This window comes from Pectinophora gossypiella, chromosome 25 (assembly GCF_024362695.1).
Source record: "Pectinophora gossypiella chromosome 25, ilPecGoss1.1, whole genome shotgun sequence".
Lineage (NCBI taxonomy): Eukaryota > Metazoa > Arthropoda > Insecta > Lepidoptera > Gelechiidae > Pectinophora > Pectinophora gossypiella.
The window spans coordinates 10,622,920-10,643,586 of record NC_065428.1 but is presented as its reverse complement, the minus strand read 5'-3'; positions in this window follow the sequence as shown (position 1 = coordinate 10,643,586).

Here is a 20,667-nt window from a genome sequence, read left to right as displayed (position 1 = left end):
TTGATGTCAGGGTCCTGAAGTGTGTGCTGCCCTGAGCTGATTGCTGACTCTATTGTGGATTGTGAGGTGGATTACCAATCTCAGCAACCCCACGGTATAAGAAGACCAGGTATGCTCAATCCTATGACAACCCGCCGTTGCTAGCCCTTGATGACGTAAGTTTTACCACTGTGTTACCATTAAATTGATATCCAACGTTCCAAAGACGTAAATTTTATTATTGAAAATGAAGTGAATTACTGACTAATGTATTTAATTACTATTATTTGACACATATATAAAAATCATTAAAACTGTACGTTAATCTTTTTTCCTTGCAAAGTATATTAAGAACATTGGACGTGGGTAATTTATTTTTTACGAAATGGCAACGTAGAGTGGGATGACGTCAGCTGGGCTAACCTTGAAGTGCTAGCTGTCAGTTTTGAGCATACCTGGTTTTCTTATTCCATGGGCAACCCAACCTCAGGATTATTATTGAGCCGCCAAAGGCCCCCGATATTCTGACTCATTTAATAATTACAGTAAGTAGTAACCGGACCAACAGCTTATCGTCTTTTACGAAGCACGGATCATCTTGCTTAAACTAGGTATCACAAAGTATTTTTTCTGATAATTCCCCAACTGGGAGTCGACCCACTAAGATTCGTGCTGAAGGCACGTTAAGCAGTCAGTGCGGCTTCTACTTACTTCATTTAGTAAGTATGTAGTCGTTACATGTCAGGGGACTTTGGCGACTCCCTGACACCAGGGTTGATGACGTTGGTCGTTGGTTGGTTGGTTGGTTGGTCGTTGGCCCCAGCCACACGAGACAAGAAAAAAAAAAACATAGTCGACTAGTATAGGACATACCTTCGTACATATCATCGTCTTATATTTAATTCAATTAATTTCGTCCCAGATAATAATTGAGATCATTTTTCAACTATATTCACACTAGTGTGTCTATTGTGAGGTTTTGTTATCAAAAATCACATCCGAATACGACCACGGTGGTCCAGTGGTTGAGCGTTGGCCTTACGATCTTACGGTCCCGGGTTCGATTCCCCGTGGGGACATATCACAAAAATTACTTTGTGGTCCCTAGTTTGGTTAGAACATTAGTGGCTGATCACCAGATTGTCCGAAAGTAAGATGATCCGTGCTTCGGAAGGCACGTTAAGCCGTTGGTCCCGGTTACTACTTACTGATGTAGGTAAGTAGTCGTTACATTAGCCGTGTCAGGGGCCTTTCGCGGCTCAATAGTAACCCTGACACCAGAAGAATAGAAGAAGACATCCGAATATGATTTTTAAAAAGGTGCTTGCGTTTTCTCTATGTCGCGGCGATATAAAAAAAGACACGCAAAATTCACACCTTCCCAAATCGAAAACCGCACTAGATCCCCAGGTGAAGATTGTGAATGTCTTCGCTGTATCCAGTTACACCGGTGCAGTATGTGACCTGCGACATGCAGAGTGACTCCCGCGAGACACACGTCCTGGCTGCAACAAGATTGCATTTGAGGAGTGTTTGCTGAAACAAGCGTTTGCACCCAACTCCAGAGTCAGAAAAACTCTATCTATACACATACATACATACACTCACGCTTTTTCCCACAGGGGTAAACAGAGACAAAGAAAAAAACTGTTCCCTTTTTTGGTATCAATAACTTCAGATTAGGTAAGTATGGCTTCCTCGGTTTGCTGTCAATAGAACATTCGAACTACCATTCTACCATTAGGGATTTGTGACGAGTGCAAGTTATTAAATACTAAAATAAAGGATAAGTATAGATATTTTTCATGACTACATTCACACGCCCGCATTGGAGCAGCGTGGTGGAGTATGCGGTTCTCTATTTTAACGCGTAAAATTTTATGTAATAATTTACCATGGCATACCTAATGTTACTTGTCCTATTATTAGTTACGTATAGTATTAGTTTGTCATAACTTTAAAGCATAATTTTGAAACTCATAACTACTTTAAGCATAATAATTAATGACAATAATGATATATAAGCATAATTATTATAAGCATAAAAACTATACTCCGAAAAAGAAAAGTTTTGGCACAATTTTGAACATTTCCGAAACTTACTTTTTCCTTGGCTGCATTTGGTTCATGATTGTGACTTTATTATATTATTTGACTCTATTTCATGCTGTTGGTTATCATTCAGCATACTTTTCGTGTGTAAGATAAACATGCTGGCGGCGTAGGGGTGGCCCAAGGGCCACCCCTGCCGCACCCTAACCTACTGTTATGCCTTGAAAAAATTGTGACAAAACACTATTATTCTAATAAAGAATTATGGTTACCTATTTATATGCGAATCAATAAGTACCAACAAATATTAGTCCAAAAATAAGTTATACCTAACAAACCAGATGATTTCTTAGATGTTATTATGGGAAAGTACTATTATGCTTAAAAACGTTATGCGAAAAGGATTATGATAATTAAAATTATGACAAAACCATTTATGCATTTTAAGAGAATCCCGGAGTATGCTCCATGCCCTCTCCGGTTGATTCAGGGGAGGCCTGTGCCCAGCAGTGGGACGTATATAGGCTGTTTATGTTATGTTTTTTTTACATTCACACACTGAAAGCTAAGATACTGAGGCATGTTACTAACTCTGTATCATAATGAATCATAATGTTTTTTATTTTTTTATTTTGCATTTGCATTTTTAATTTTAATTCATTTGTTTCCAACAATACTTATTTTTGTTCTATTACGTATACGTTATATTTTTAACTCTTATGTTTATTAAGAAGATTTTTGGCTGTTTTTATTTAGAAGATAATAATCTGTTTAAGTTTTATACATATTTATTTATATAAGGAAGACCTAGATTCGTTTTGTTGTTGTAATTGTGAATGCAGTGTGTACCTGTAATTGGAGCACATGTGCAAAAACTTAAGACTTGCATTTTATAACTTTAAAAATGTGTACTGTTGGTTTAAAATATGTGTAAATATGTGTACCTATCTAAATAAATAAGTAAGCATGTGGGCTCCAGAGTAAACGCTTGTTTCTCTTAGCGCGTAGGTCGGGTGGAACAAATGTCTTGTTAGATTGAAATTACTAATTTAGCCTTATTTCTGTGTTACAAAATAAATTATGTTTTAATTTCCCTTTGATTCGATCCTGACACACTTCTCATGCTTCCTTCACATTCATCAATCTTTTCATATATATAGGTACGCACGTCGGTTCAGAGTAGATCGTACTGAACTTTTTCTAAGGACATATTTACGTGGACATTGACTCGATCTATTTTACCCTCAGGCCTGTTTTAAATTTTGTACCGGGTGAAAGCCCTCAGCGCTCTCCATTTGTCCGGCCAAGTAGTTAATGCCATCTGCGGCAAACGTACAATAAGTCACGTCCAAAAAAGCTTGTCAAGTGAGAATCCGGCTTGGGCACCGGGGATTTCGAGCCCAACTTTGCCGTTGATAAACTATTTATTGTGTCCAATTCTCCATACATACCTACGTCGCGATTACTTTACCAAAAAGTTTGTGCTGCAAAAAGTTTGTAAGTAATCGAAAAAACAACACCAGTGACGGAACAACTTACGAGTTTCGGATTTTTCTTTCTTGCTTGGGCTGTACGACTTACCTTCTTGCCAAACATGATTCTAGGCCTATGGCAAGTTATTGTTCCCCTATGAAAGCTATATAAATACATAATCATACATACCACTCACGCCCATTTCCCATCGGGGTAAGCAGAGACTATAGCATTATATTTCCAAGTATGAAAATAAGTTGTTTGCGTCTAGCATTGATTTAGAGACTTGATTTTTTTACAGCTTCACGGGACCGCAGACATAATTATTAGTACCTGTTGGAATAAAAACCAGTTTGAAATTAAGCACTTTTGGTTTATTTTAAATTAATAACTTGCAACCGTTACAGCAAACATGGAGTAGAGAAAAAAAAAGAGGAAATGACGTACAATGTTGCCATATTAATAAATAAAAAATAGGTGTTGTCATTGAGCATGACTTAAAAGTTACTAAATATTTTATGTTTATAATTATTTATTATACAGTACCTAGATGTTAATTTCAACTTGATATGTCCACGCGTTACTGAGAAAAACGGCCTCCGTGGTCCAGTGGTTCGAGCGTTGGGCTCACGATCCGGAGGTCCCGGGTTCGATTTCCGGTGGGGACATATCACAAAAAAAAATACTTTGTGGTCCCTAGTTTGGTTAGGAAATTACAGGCTGATCACTAGATTGTCCGAAAGTAAGATGATCCGCGCTTCGGAAGGCACGTTAAGCCGTTGGTCCCGGTTACTACTTACTGGTGTAAGTTAGTAGTCGTTACATGAGCCATGTCAGGGGCCTTTGGCGGCTCAATAGTAACCTTGACACCAGGGTTGATGGGGTTGGTAATCCACCTCACAATCCACACGATAGAAGAAGAAGAACACTGAGAAAAAGGGTCTAGACAGACAGATGGACAGACAACAAAGTTAAGGGTTCCGTTTTTCCTTTTGAGGTTCGAAACCTTAAAAACAAACGTGGCTTTGTCTCTCTCTGTATTATTATAAGTTTAGTGAACACAAGGTTTCAGGAATATTGCTCAACACAATACCCGAGACATGTTACGTCCCGCGTCTCTGCTCGCGAGCTGTATCCATTATTTTCACGGTCGGTTTTGTTTCTATAATGAGGCACCTACTTTATTTATTTCTTCGAACGAATGAGTTTACCTTTATACTTACGTCTTGAACAGTGAATAACCTTCACATTATGTAGGCAAGATTTAGTTACGATTGGAGGCGAGTAAATAATTTAGTAGCTATATATTATTATTTTTCTAAAAAATACTCAGTATAATTATAATCCAATTTAAAAAAAAATAGACGTGGGATATATCTCGTAGACATGTTCGTAATAAGCTTTCCCACCTTATCACAATATTGTTGTAGTTAAAACGTAAAAAAAATGTATAAAAAATAATATCCCATGGTTCCTTAGCTTTTATTATTCCCATCTGATTATGGGGCCTGGACATCTACTCACAATTAAATCGGATATAGGTTTCAAACGTCAACTTCGATTCTTTACCCTTGTTTTAGTTTTCCCCAGGCAATGCAAAGGGAACTATGCCCAATTGCCCATATATCTTAGTATTCTTTTTCTTAATGATGATTGTCAAAAGTTCTGAAATCATTCTTCGTTTTTTTAACGGGAACGTGAACGACATAGTTGCATTCTTCATTGAATAATCTAAATAATGAATGCGATGTATTATATCGGAATATTCAATGAACAAAGTGTATCTATCTATTTTTGTGCCAAAAAGCCGCTGCATAACTCGAAGGTTTATGCGGACTTTTGAGTTAATTCGTTTGGGGACGGAGTAGGAGTCTGCTCCGAGGGTGAGGGGTTAGATTTCTGATTATTCATCATTTATCGTCATCACCTTTTATCATTGCATTAACCATCAGCAAGAAAAAACATATAAGACTTGGCTGTATGGGCGTAGCCTTGCCCTGCAGGGAAAACCAAAACAAAAAAAGCAATCGGCTTGTCGAATTTCATGTGGCGTCACGAGTCAGAGATCGCCATATTGGCTGCTTACGCGGTACGACAGAATCAAATCGATGTTGAATTTGTTTCAATCTGAATCGGCTTCGTCTTACCCGGTGGGCCCCTTGGCTTCTTTCATCTTTTCTTTACCAAAATATCAGAACATAAGCACTAGTAATATTTTTTAAACCACCAAAACTTTTAAGGGGTTTTTTTTAAGGGGTTACAATCAAAATTTACCTCAAAATAACATCTTTTATATTTGTTTGTCAAATCAAGAAGGATGCTTTCAAGCATCAGTAAACCCAGCCTCGCAGCATGTCGTACACCAATCACAGCGCGTTCTCTCTTGCGCTGACTGCTGATTGGTCCGTTAAATAAAGAGGCGTGCGCGCGCGCAGCCTCCGAGCACAATGATTCATTTTTAATACGGCAATACAAGTCAGAAGCTTTCCATCAACTTTTCGGAATTGAGAACTGATTTAACTGTCGAAATGTTTGTTTTTAAATCGTGACTTATCTATTGTTGCACTATTTAGCCGGACAAATGGAGTGCATTGAGGGCTCTCACGTAATGTTCAATTAAAAAAAATGAGTCTTGCTCTTGTTCTCATGTGTTCAAACAAAATATACGGCACGAGCGCTTTCCATGTCTATCGTGTATGAAAATTTGAATTCAGAACTCAGTAGTTCATTGTTATTTTGTATCGATTCCCGCGTAAACAAAACGACAATAAAGTATAGTTCTGAATTCAAATTTTCATACACGATAAATCTAATAGTTAGTCGATGCACATGGAAATTTGCATTTGAATTTGGAATTGCGATGATTGCCGAGAGACGTTAAGAAAATATGTAGAATCACTGTACTTACTTACTTACATAGTCGACATTCCCTTATACGAGTACTCTACAGCCTCGTTTGCACTCTCTCCAATCTTAGATAAATGGACGGGATCAGCAGTAAAGAGTTGTTTAAAAAGCCAACCATCAAGCTCCGGTCTCGGTATCACTCGCTGTAAATTACCGTCACGTTAAACCTTGCATTAGAAAGCCTGTCTCCATTATCCTATACTTAGGTACGACACGTCAAAATCACGTTGTGACCCTTAATCTCGAACCTATCGTTACCTAACGATTAAAAGAACTTCTAGAATAACTAAATGGTTTTCTTTGTTAGAGCAAAAAATGCATATTATTCAATTAAATATCATACCAAATTCCCAAGAATATAGTCAATTTAAGGTATATTTTCGTCATGGACATGATGGGAGTATGGCATCGTAACCTATCATAACATCTCATTTCACAAAATCTCATTCTTACCATGAGCCACCTAACGCGTAAGTGCGAGCGAGACACAGTTGGCGCGCTCTCCTTTTTATTCTTTAGCGTACTACCGCATTTCAGACTAAAGTAAGTCCCAGAGGGGGTGAGGTAAGTGCCCGATACGAAATGGTGCGGGGCGGAAAGTTACTGTTCTTTACATAGTAATGTTATTTATTTTATGCTCTCACCACATAGTTAATCGATATCAGATTTATAACTTTAGTATCACTGACACACAATGCAACCGCGCTCTAAGACCGTTTAGAGATGCGCAGAGTAACAAATGAGAGGATTACGGGTATCGCGGGCCAACAGCGCGCCGTTAGCGTACACTACGGGTGAGTGCGGGTGAGCGCGGGTGAGCGCGGGTGAGCGCGGGGGATGGTGGGTGTAGTGGTTGCTACGGACGTTAAGTTCTGTTGAGCATTCTTAGGAGTCATTGTGGCTTAGGAACGATTTCTTTTAATTTTTTTGAAGACGCTATTAGTAAAACCGAAGCTCGGCTGATAAGAAAATCGACATAACCAGCTTGCAAGTTGTTTGCTATAGACGGCGATATGGCTGACCACCAGGTGAGGTGTTATACTTAGTTCATTGTACAATGGATGTTCCTCTGACTACAATTGGGATGACGTCGTGCGCTTATGTTAAGTTTTAAGTTGTTTGGAGGAGTTATTCTAAAACAGGTATTCGTCCTACACATACATACCTTTAATCCCTAAATGATAAACCTCATAGTGGAAGACATCAGCCTATCTCCAATAAGAATTCTCCATCATGTGGCTTGCCCCACTGCATAGAATACCAACAGATAGCAACTTGAAATAATATTGAATATAAATCAGCTGAGAGTATCAAAATTAACATAATGAACTGATTCATTCGGCGAAGTATCTCTTCAGCATCACGCATCAAAACTTTGACGTCAAACGGGCACCCAGTAAGTGATATGAGTCAGTTTGTGCCAAATGTCGGAAGCATTCAATCAGTCGCCACTGACACGTATGGAGTGTCACATAAATCGTCTCTCGCCGTCCATCTCCGCGATATAACTACCTGTCCGTCACTTCGTGTTTCAAGGCCGTGACACCATACATACAGGATTAGCAGTTATGTAGGTTCAACGTCGGTATTAGCCTTAGGGAAATTATAGGCAGCAGTTGCCAAGCGCACACTCCCATCTGCCGAAGAACGGTTGATCGGATCGTGTTTTGTTATTCGTGTGACGGTTTTGTTTTGTTTTTAGTGTAGAGGTAGAAAAGAGTAGATATGAGATGTACGTGTAAACCTCACCTCTCCCAAAAACTGGCAGAAAAAATGCAGTGCAAAACTAACCCAAAGGCAACTCTCTGAGACAGAAATTATATTAAGAAACTTAAACTTGCAACATCTCATTTTTTAATGCCAACTACTACTACCAATACGTATAGTACCAATTTAAATCTGAAATAAATAAATAATAATAATAAAAAGTCCAAATAACCATAATCACTGCTACTATAATAAAGGTGTCACGTTTACCTACTAAGTCGCTACAGGGCTCTGATATAGCTGACGCAATGACTACATACCTACTTAAACTACTTACTTAAGTAAAAGTAAAAAGTCCGAGACCAGCGGCATAAATCGGCGTAATGTGCCTTTCGAAACAAGAGAATAATTTTGCTTTTTGACTTAGGCTGCAATGCCCAAACCAAATAACGAACAGTCCCACGAAATGATTTTTTTCTGTAATGTAATGTTTCTGTGATGTCAGATCTCTAGATTGGGGTGCTTGTAGATAGATAGATAGATAGAATCTTTATTTAGGTTTAAAACATTACATAAATTTCATTTCTTTTTTCATTTTTTTTTTGCTTGTGTCTGTGTGACGTGGGGATAAGCCAACCTGCGTAACTGCAAGTGTTGTTACCGCGCTCACGTCACAAACGAGAGAATCCCCACACGCTGTGCGGCGGCACGCTCCATACATAATGTTCCACTGCCCACTGGGTGGATGCTGGATTTATATCCGCAAAGGGATATAACATACAATGATAGTTGATAATATTGATAGAGCGATGTCTTTTTTTTTTTTGACGTGACTTATTGTAGATTTGCCGCAGATGGCATTAAATACTTGGCCGGACAAATGGACAGCGCTGAAGGCTCTCACCCGGTACAACGTTTAAGACAACAGGCCTGAGGGTGCCTAGTTGGGCGCGAACCTCAGCTCAGGGCGTCGTCTGAGAGGAAGAATATTTGAAAGGATCGACCCTCGGGTGGATAGCGATAAGCGCTGAATGGGGTCGGTATCGGGCTTCTGAAGATAGTGCGATGTCAGTTAACTATGAGTAGTACATAGTTAACTAAAAAAATACACAAGAATTATCTCTCTAGCGTTTATTTTTAATTGATTTTGTAAGACTTCGAAGGACGTACATTGACCAACTTGGAGATGTCTTAGAAAAGGTTTAATACAATCTACTCTGCACCGGCGTGCGTGTCTGAAACGATTGATTATTGTGGAGGAAGCAAAAGAATTCTTTCAGTTTCAATGCAAATGGAATTCCACAGTTTCTGCTTACCACGGTGGGAAAAAAGGCGTGAGTTTATGTATGTATTTTATAACACAGAATTCCGGAGCCAGCATACTTATCTAGTATGAAGTTATTGACACGAAAGGAACAGTTTTTTTCTATACAAGCGACTTGTCATCTGAACTTCCATTTTTAAAGAAAACCAGCATAATTACAGGTTAAGTCACAAACCTACTAACAGGTATATGGGTTTTCTCACGAGGTTTTCTTTTACGTGGTATTCTTTATTCGATGTATTCACCTTGGATGTTAGAATATCAATATACATAGTCGAATAACTTGTAGCTCTGTCTAACACATAAAGACTTTAAGTCATAAAGGTTATGAATAAATAATTAATGTACATTGTAAACCATACTAATTGCAACTTTAAGCAGTATAGGTCTCTTGCAATGCACAGCAGATGTAAAACAGTGAGGTAACAGTTTACCTGCTGATTTAATTTGTTCCCGAGTCTGTCATGAATATTCTACTCTGTGGTGCGTGGGTGTCTGTGATTTTAGTGCTTCTAGGATAGATGGAAATTAACGTAGGTTGAGCTGAATTCTGTCCTTATTTTGAGATAAATTGTGGTTTTGGTATGTGATTTGAAGCAACATAAATTATGTGTAAATTTGTGTTTGAATTTTAAGTTGTTTACATGCCTTAGGTACATTATGATAATCATGTGTAATCATGTCTGTGTGAATAATATGCAACATTTAGGACCCTATCTCAATGGGAACTTATTCAAGGTTCGGTCGTCAACAACCAAATGGTTGAGCAACCAGGTGAGGTATATTTTATAGAACTCCAAACATTTGTCGTGGCGCCACCATGATGTCACATTGTAGTGTCCTATACGGCCCTTGGTAGGTAGTGTAGGTACCTTAAATATTTATGTTGCTATTAAGCTGGGAGTAGGAGTGAATAAAAAACAGAGAACTACTTAAGCTGTTTATGCGACAAATCGTAAATTAACATTAAAATACTTAATAGAGAAGATCGTTCTAAACCTTTTCGAACGACATTCCGAATTTGGCCAATGTGAATCCGTCTAGGTATACCTCTACCAGCCCTACCTTTTTTTTTTTTTTTTTGACGTGACTTATTGTAGATTTGCCGCAGATGGCATTAACTACTTGGCCGGACAAATGGGGAGCGCTGAAGGCTCTCACCCGGTACAACGTTTAAGACAACAGGCCTGAGGGTGCCCAGTTGGGCGCGAACCTCGGCTCAGGGCGTCGTCTGAGAGGAAAAATATTTGAAAGAATTAATCGACCCTAGTGGGTCGATAGCGATAAGCGCTGAATGAGGGAAATCGTCGACCACGCCGGCGGGGTCGGTATCGGGGACCTGAAGTGTTTGGTGTCGCGAGCTGATTGGCTGCCTCTATGGCTAGAGTGATCGGGTCGTCGGGATCGTATATTACGTCCTTCGGACGCCGATACTTTTCAGTACCGTCCCTAAGCGGAATGTACTCGGAAGCCGCAACTACCAGGGGAGCAGCCCTACCAACAACCTTATATTAAAATATCTTAAATACGTCCCACTGTTGGGCACAGGCATCCTATCAAACAACCGGAGGGGGTATGAAGCATACTCCACCACTACTGCGGGTTGGTGGAGGTGTTTTTACGGCTAATAGCTGGGACCGACTGTTTAACGTACCCTCCGAAGCACGGAATCATCTTACTTTTTTCGGACAATCAAGTGATGAATCACCTGCAAAGGCCTTAGCACACAAAGAACAGTCTCACAAAGTGAATTCGACAATGTCGCCATCGGGAATAGAACCCGGACCTCCAGAGCGTGAGCCTAACCAGTACACGGAGTCTGCTATATTAAAATACATTGTTGTCGAGTCTTTGTCTACTTGTGGCTCTGTCCACCCCATAAAGGATTACAGGCGTGATATTATGTGTTAACGACGACCTCCTTGGTCGTCCTAAGTTTTGTTTTTTAAATATACATGTCATGTTCTGTTGTTTTTTTTATAAAATGACAGTTTCCGTGCAATATTAAAATCAGCTTATAATGTATATTGTTTTCAGTTTACGCGGTTATTATCATAATTAAAGCACATAATAACGGGTTCTTACCGCGTTTCAATGGGGATAGGGTAGACAGATATGTCTGTCCGTAGAAAATTATGGATCTACCTACTCCACTCCAATCTCATCATTCATCCCGTGATCATGGCACTTGCAACAGTGTCGAAATATCGGGAGTCTCATATCCCCATTTAAACGCGGTAAGAACCCGTTATTATGTGCTTCAGCTTATAATGTTTTGCTTTGTCGATCTTTTCATTTCATGCACTCTCAACATTATGTATGTATGGATACTATCCAATAAGACATGAGCACCATGGTCCCCCTGGAGCCTCGCAGGACGACTTAGCGGAGTGTATGTGAAATAAATAATGAGCAATAATGAGACACTACAGCCACACCACAGACTGCCGGAGATTGGAGCAATTAATAATTGATTGATATACTCCACCGCAGTGGAGCAGCGTGATGGAGTATGCTCCTTATCATCTGATTGATCGGTGGTGTAGCCGAGCTGCATTGTGTGACGGATGCAGCAGAGACTTGGTTAAGGGAGCTTAAGCTGGATATTTGATCCACGCAGGATATTTTATTTTTGTCTGTGGAGGCGCACGTTACGAGTACCTTAGAATTTTTGAATTTTTAGGTCGCTGGTTGTTTCTCCTTGGTAACTTGTCCAACAAGAGCGAATTGTTACATTTGCACTGCACTCACTTCACACAGCACTTTTGCAGTTTATATTTGCGTTTTGCGTTATGTATTTTATAGTTCAATGAGTTTATATTTGAGAAGTCAAAACAAATGAGCGCGCGTTGACCCTCTTGTACACAGAGACACACACTGATTTGACAGGTGACAGTTCGTATATTCTTTTTTTTTTTAAACGTGCGCCGGAAAAGGAAGGATTTGTGAGTGATTGAGTTGTGTGTTCGAATACATATATAAATAATAGTTTAGAAATTAAATATAAACATCGGCGCAGCCAGTCTGCCATACGCAATAATAATAATCTGATTAATTGAGAGGCCTGTGTCTGTTACCTACATACATAAGATCACGCCTATTTCCCATTTGGGGTAGGCAGAGACCACGGAATTTCACCAACGCTTCTTCCACTGTCATCAAATAGTTCACGCTCGCCGGTTTAAAGTACTCTTGAACTGGCTTATCTTTAAGACATCCTGCATCTGATCGCAGTATGTACGATCACAAGTGTACACTTTGAAACCATGTCACATTAACTTTTTTGACAAATTAAACTGTAAGTCTCAGTAAATGTCAAATATGATAGTGCGACAGGGTTCTAAAGTGGGTACATGATATTACTCATGACACCAGTATACTTACATTAGACAATAATAACGACTCCATGGTCCAGTGGTTGAGCGTTGGGCTCACGATCCGGAGGTCCCAGGTCCGATTCCCGGCAGGAACATACAATTTTTTTTTTCCACTCGGACGAAACTTGAACCTGCAGCTCCTGTCAAGCCAGGGCGAGCGTGTCAACCATTACACCACCGGGTCCTCCTCCTGTCCATGCGAAGTTCTATCTATGTATCGTCATTAAGCCGACGGCTTGACAAGAGCTGCGGATTCAATACCCGTCTGGGTCAAAAAAAAACGATAAAATTTTATCTACATGAGTGTCGGCTGCATTAGCAGTCGTTAATAACCATCAATCCGCACTGGGCCCGCGTGATGGTTTAAAGCCCGATCTCCCTATCCATCCATAGGGAAGGCCCGTGCCCCAGCAGTGGGGACGTTAATGGGCTGAGGATGATGATGATGAGTGTCGCCAGGTTTTTTTAAATGATTAAAAAAAACTGCTTTCCAACGACTAACAGTTCCACCTACCCCATTATTCCTTATAGGCGTGAATTTAGATACGTACCAGGTATTATAATGTACTTACTTAAGCTATTACAATTGCAAATTCAAATAAAAATAAACAGGTGTTAATCCCCATTCCCTAACCACCCTCTACTAACAAGGACGGCAAAATCTTCCTTCCCGCTCGCACACACCTGACGTATTACGTCACAACAGGTGATATCCAACCGTTACACATTCCTATGCCACAGAGTAGATTATACTACACCATGCGGTTTATATACTGTGAGTTTGTAGGATAAAAATGTAGGGGGTTTATTTAGTCTGTGTGAATAAGAACAGATGTTAGGCGCGTGCGTTCAAGCGTTCAGTTTTAAAAAGACGTTGAGTTTTTTTATTTTTTAAGGTGAAGGTTATTTAATACTATGCAGTATGGGATGATAACGTGTAGCGGCAGTTTAGAAGGTACATTATTATGAATAGGTGCTAAAAACACAAATCTAAACAATGTTACAAATGAATAACCAAAATTATAGTTTGCATGTTACAGAGAGATATAGTACATCACATAGCGCGAAAGAGACGATTTATTTATTTATTTATGTTGTAGATTTGCCTCGGATTGCAGTCACTACTTGCCCGGTCCAACATGCAGTCAGTTTTGGTATTATAGTTCTATGAAACCGTATAAAACGAGGCAAGCTTATTGGCTAACTTAGTTCAAATCCTGAAAACCACGTGACTTTAATTATACCCAAACATGAATCCAATTCGTAAAGTCGAATTCAGTGGTTTAGGTCCCGGGGCGAGATTCGAACCCGTGACTCCGAACTGTACTACCACGGATTCACAAGAGATGTATAGCCAATAATATTATTTAGCCCTATTATATTTTACTGACTTTAACCGCCCCGCTGACCTTTGCTTGACATTTTGAATTGACACCTCCAAACCCAACAGTACTTAGTAAAACAAGCGACCAATTTAAATATGCCGCTGTATAGTGTCTATTTTTATAACAAAAGGAGCGAGTTTTAATGAGCAAGAGAGTACGGAAAAGTTGTTCGGTGACGAGGGTCCTTAGACTTAAGAACAGCTATTTATAGGTTAGAATTTAAGCTTCTATTGTTTTAGGATTATGTATTGACTTGTTGTCCCTCGTGGTATGTTTTTCCATCCCTTTTTCATCATCATTCTTTAGGGCAGATTTCCAAGATATTGTTTAATTATTCTGTGTTCGTTCTGCAGTTAAACCTAGAGTTTTATATGTCGTGTAAGGAGTGCAACCACGAGATCGGTGCGCCGACTACAGGGTCGGCGGCGGCGGCGTGGCTTGGGACCCGGCGCGGCCCCTACCTCTAGTTCGTTCTTAGGTCTCAAACTATATCTATGCCAATTTTCATCCAAATCGCTTTAGTAGTTTAAGCGTGAAAAGGTGCTTAAAATACAGACAGAGTTACTTTCGCATTTATAGTATTATTAGTGTGAGTTTGTCTATATTTAACAACTCCACCACGCAGCTCCACCCGCAGTAGTGCGACGTGATGGAATAGGCTTCACACCCCATCCATCCATCCATAGAAGACCTTCGCATCAAAAGTGTTTTTTTTTTATTTATTTATTGTTGAAAACATTTTACATAATGATACAATTGAATCGCATTGCTAAACCTTGCAGGTTTGTCTCAATGCAATATTCCGCTATTGTTACAGTTTGTACTTCGGAAGTGTACTACTAATTAATTACACTATTGAATAAATAAAGTATATCTAGGTCAAACGCATACATGGACGAAAGAACCGGTAGAATAGGTAATTCGCCACAAGTGACGCGCATCATACCTACGTATGAGCGGGCGATTCCGAGAAACTGACTACAAGTTGTCTTTTGATAATTTGTAACTCTGCTCACACCATTCAATCACGCAAGTCAATATATATATGAAAACATTATGTATGTACGTAAAAATGTATCTCTCCTTCCGAGAAACTGTGAAAGGCATACTTACAATACAAGAAATAAACATAAAATTGCTATTCAAAACTCTAGATAAAGTAAATTAAATTAATCTTTTTTGGGGTTATGTATACGTTTTTACAATAAAATACCAGATAATATTTTAAATTTGTCAGAAAATAAATTTAAAGCTCATGTGAAGCTTACTTTATGTAGAAAAGCTTATTATAAGATTAATGACTACCTAAATGATAAAAATGTCTGGTATTGAATGTGTTCCTCTAGTTATTAAATAACTTGTAATGTATATCCTCATTGGTTTTTAAAAGATGTGTTGCTGTTGCAGTTTCTTGTCATTTCTTCTCCTCAGCCATAACACCTTGCGAAATGACGTAAATTCAAAAATGTTACATTGACCTTCAACAAGTTTATCCATGATAATTACGTTGAATAAATGATTCTGATTTCTGATTTCCATTAGGGATATCGGGCGTAGTTAACGTAACTACGACCTTTTAGTACTCATCAAAATATCTAGAACATGATCGCTACGACAAGAAGTTCCTTTTGACCCATACTTATCACATAATACCTTTGAAACCTTCGTACTTAGTACCAAAAGATATTGAGAACTTTGTTTAGCTACTAAATACTTCAACTACTTGACTGACAGGCGATGGCTTATTGCCACGCCCAATTAGGCGGTAATTAGTTAAAATCCGCTCCAAGTTTGAATACTAATAATTGAGAAAAGTAGTAGGCACTTAACCCACTCTAATATTAAATGCCTTCACTAAGCTTTATCGTCCTGAAGACATTAGCTGATCGATACACATCGCGCTTTGGAGATGTTTTGTGCGTAGGGTGACGATCACGGGAACTTACCCGTTCACGTGATGGTCATGAATGCGTGCAAAATATAATTTTCATTACTAACAATAGTTTCATAAGTCACTTCTTACTAACATAATATGGATGTTTTTTTTTTGATCCGAAATAAACAATTTTATTTATTTATACATAAGATCACGGGTATTCCCAATTGGAGTAGTCAGAAAACAGGAGTACGTAGGTACGTAGGCTTAGTTCATCTTGCGATCAATGTAGATTGATCGCAAGATGAACTAAGTACCCACACCTCACTGAGCTCTCTGTTAGACCAACGTAATAGGTGGTTAGCCGTATCACCGTTTATTCACAATGGTCGAAGCCAAATGAGTCGGTGTAAATAACTTTAACAAACATGGCATCACGTCTGTGTCCGCGCAGGGGTAGGCAGAGGTGTATAGTAGTATGTACACTTACTCCTCAGCTATGTTTGTGTCATTTCATTTCAAATCAGTTACTTTTTACTAAACGTCAAAACACGAAATTACTATGGAATTTGTATGAAAAAGCAACCTGTGACGTCATAGAAACACGTGACAAAATGTCTCACATATTATTACATTTTTCATTATTTTTTCATAAAGAAGTTAAACAGAAAAAAGAAAAGGTTGTTTGTCACCTTTAGATCCGTCTTTATTTAGTAAACAGAATTTCTTAATTTATGTTTGACATAGGAAAGTACCCAATTGAAAATTATTTATCGTTGATACTAACCACGTTGGACTAAAAGGGACAGAAAGTGAGACATAATGAGAGGAATGAGGATAGCTAGTTCGAGTAAAGGAAAAGAGGGAAATATTGAGAGTTATTGCGGACAGAAGAGGCAAGATAATTGGACACTTAATAAGACACGACTAATTTATTAAAAACACCATAGAAGGGAAGCTACTAGGAAAGAGAGGAAGGGGAAGACCAAGAAGAGCTTACATGGAAAAAATTAAAGAGAAGGCGAACATCGTGTCTTATAAGGCAATGAAAGAATTGGCCTTTGATAGACAAGAATGGAGAATTCTACACCGACAACAGCGTGATTCTTAAATTAGTGATGATGACTAACTATGTACTATCACTTGGTATGTCATATAACGTTGTAAGTATTTGTTAAATTGGTCTAACAGAAAGCTATGTGTAGTTAGTTCATCTTGCGATGAATGTACCTCTGGCTACCCCAAACGGGAATACATTCGTGATGTTATATTATATTAAATAAACCCAATGACAGCATTTCACGTCATTCGAAACCAGCCAGTCATAAGGTTGCCTGGTAGAAATTGCTGTTTTAGCAATAATGCCGCCTGTTGAGCCTGTCCTCATTTTGCTTGTTTCTGTACTATGTGTCCGGTGTGCTTAATAAAGTATTTTATTATTAAAATTACTTAAGCATACTTTATTGCGCCAAATTAAGTACATATAAGGAAAAATGTACAAGACTGTTAACTAGTTACATTGCAAATGGAGGCCATATCGCTTAAAGCGATTACTTCCAGATAAGAAGTTGATCCCGGATATTCCTTAATAAGTCGTTGGTCCCGGATATTAGCCGTAAAAACACATTCACCAACCCGCATTGGAGCAGCGTGGTGGAGTATGCTCCATACCCCCTCCGGTTGATTGAGGGGAGGCTTGTGCCCAGCAGTGGGACGTAATAGGCAGTTTATGAGGAAATATGTAAAAATTTAAAGATTGCGGGTGCAAACCATAAGTACAACTTACCAATAAATATAATGCACAATAATAAATAAATACATAATGTACATTCTATTTTATTATTTTCAGTTCATTTCATTTTTATTATTAGTCATTGAGTCCTAAATACCTCCAGCCTAGACCACACTTGAGTACCTAAGGGTTACAATTTACTAGATTGACTCAGCCTCAATCCACGACTGATGGACGTGACAATCACTTTGCGGATCATTAATTTTAGTTTAGTTTTAGGCCAAAGTGACTGTCGTTATAATTATTGGTAAAGCTGAAATGGTTATAATTGAGTTGACAAGGGATTTTCTTTGAAATTGATTTTATTAAGGGCAATAATTGAAATGTCATTTGCCCTTTACCGAAGATATATAAAAATGTAGGATGTCAGTGTAGACGTAACAAAAATTTTCAGGGGTGATTTAGACCATGATTCTGATTTAATATCAAGTGGATTTTTCCATCGTAAAAGTACTGAATGCAATACAATACAATACAATACAAATACACTTTATTGCACCAAAATAAAAAGAAATAATTACAAAAAGTCTCTTAACTAAGAAAAAAATTATTTCAAAAACAAAAGAAACTGTAGAGTGAAAAGTAGGAAATTCCACTTGATTTTAAGTCAAAATCATGGTCTAAATCATCCCTCAAACTTTTCGTACTTATACTTACTTGTATGGCTACCGTATGTACTTGTACAGGGTGTAAGTGACATCGTAAAGAATACTGAGGAGGATGATTCAGCTGATTATTCTGAGTTAATATCAAGTGGAAATTTCCATTGCAAAAGTATAGAATTGAAAATAATTTAAAAAACTAAAAAATATCAAAAAATTTTCGACGGAATAATCCGCTTGGTATTAACTCAGAATCATGGTCTAAATCATCCCCCTGAGTATTCGTTACGATGGCACTAACACCCTGTATATACTTACAAACATACATAATATCACGTCTATTTCCAGCTGTTTCCAGAGTGGAAGAAAGGATAGAGATGTGTCAGGATCATGGTAAGTGGAATTCCGTGGTGACTGCATATCCAAATGGAAATTTAGTATGAATGTATACCTCTACTATATTTGTTTATATGAATCATATACATAGGTACCTATATACTCGACATTCGACTAATAATATATTAATTCTCGCCTTAACATGATAGACGTATTAAAGGCTCAACCTGCATAAGTCAAACCCGATTAATATCACATCAGATTAGCAAAATATTAAATACATCCAATCTTAGCGAACGATAGTAAAGCCTAGTTTGATAATAAATAATTCTATCAATCTCCTATCTATATGAAGTTATTATGACATCTCCTGCCTACCCTATTCTGGCGGCTTGCCAAGCTACCTGCTTCATACGTGATTGACTCAGTCAATTTCTGATCAAATTCCTTTAAGAGTCGGTAGGTAGGTAATATCTTTGCGCTTTCTACAAATAAAACGATATACATCTAATGTATATCTTCTTTCTTGTTTTTTCTTTTTTGGATGTACCTTTAACCACCTCGTTTGGGACATATTGTTAAGCTTATGTTATGCCTTTCTCAGGTCTGAGGGTAGACAAATAGACAGTAACCTATTGTTGCTTATGCAGATTTTATTTGCTGGGACTGAAGAAAACCCGCGGTGCAAGTGAAGATCCGGTTTATTTGGTAAACCACATTAAAAATACAAAGGTAAAATACAAGTAAAAATCGTAAGTAAAAAATAGAAAATCGATGTAAAATCAGAGAAGTAGAGAAGAAGTAATTCGTGTCGTGTCCAATCAGATTCTTATTGGAAATTTTCGGTCCGGAACTAGCGGGCTGTGCGCGCATTACGTCGGCCAATCAGGAGCGCCGCGCCATGTATCCGCTCCTCGCGTCGCTCCCCGCGCCATGCCCCGCGTCGCTCCCCGCACCGCTCCCCGCGTCGCTCCTCCGTTTCGCAACGCAATTAGCGGGTCGTGCGTGCATTATCTTACCCCGCGACCTCCTCTTCTCGGCTGTCCGTAACACCTATTATTAAATGAAGTCACAGTAATTATAAACTTAATAAGTTCTTACACAAATCGACGTAAGTAGAGATATGTCTTGTAGGGGAGTCAAGACGTAAATATGGACATAGGTCCATAGGACGTTTGATAGCAAACGTTCAGTTGACTGCTTACCATCTAGGGCATATTATAGTGCCGGTTGCAGACCGCGATTACACTAATGTCCTCTGTGGTCCAGTGGTTGAGCAATTGGGCTCGCGTTCGATTTCCGGCGGAGACATATCACAAAAATCACTTTGTGATCTATAGTTTGGTTAGGACATTACAGGGTGAATACTTGATTGTCCGAAAGTAAGATGATCCGTGCTTCGGAAGGGTTACTAATTACTGATGTAAGTGTGTAGTCGTTACATGACACATGTATGGGACCTTTGGTGGCTCAATAATAACCGTGACAGCGGGTTTGATGGGGTTGGTAATTCACCTCACAACCCACACGATAGAAGACTATACGATTTCTCGGGTCCGACGCATCGGCATAGAATAAGAAATAATACTACATATAGAACAGCAACTCTCCGCTACCCACCAGTGGCTGCGCTAGGTTTACCTCCCCCCCTTCGGTCTTCAATTGTCAGTCGTCACACACACAAATGCGCGTGTACGATAACGTCAATGTGTAGTGTCTATGTCAAATCAGGTGTTTTGTATGAAGTGTCCGTGGTGTAACATCGGGTAGATTTTTCTGTAGCTAAATCGGATCCCTGTAACCCCTTGTTCTTACTTCACCACCCTATTCCGAGAAATCGTGTAATATAATAGTCTT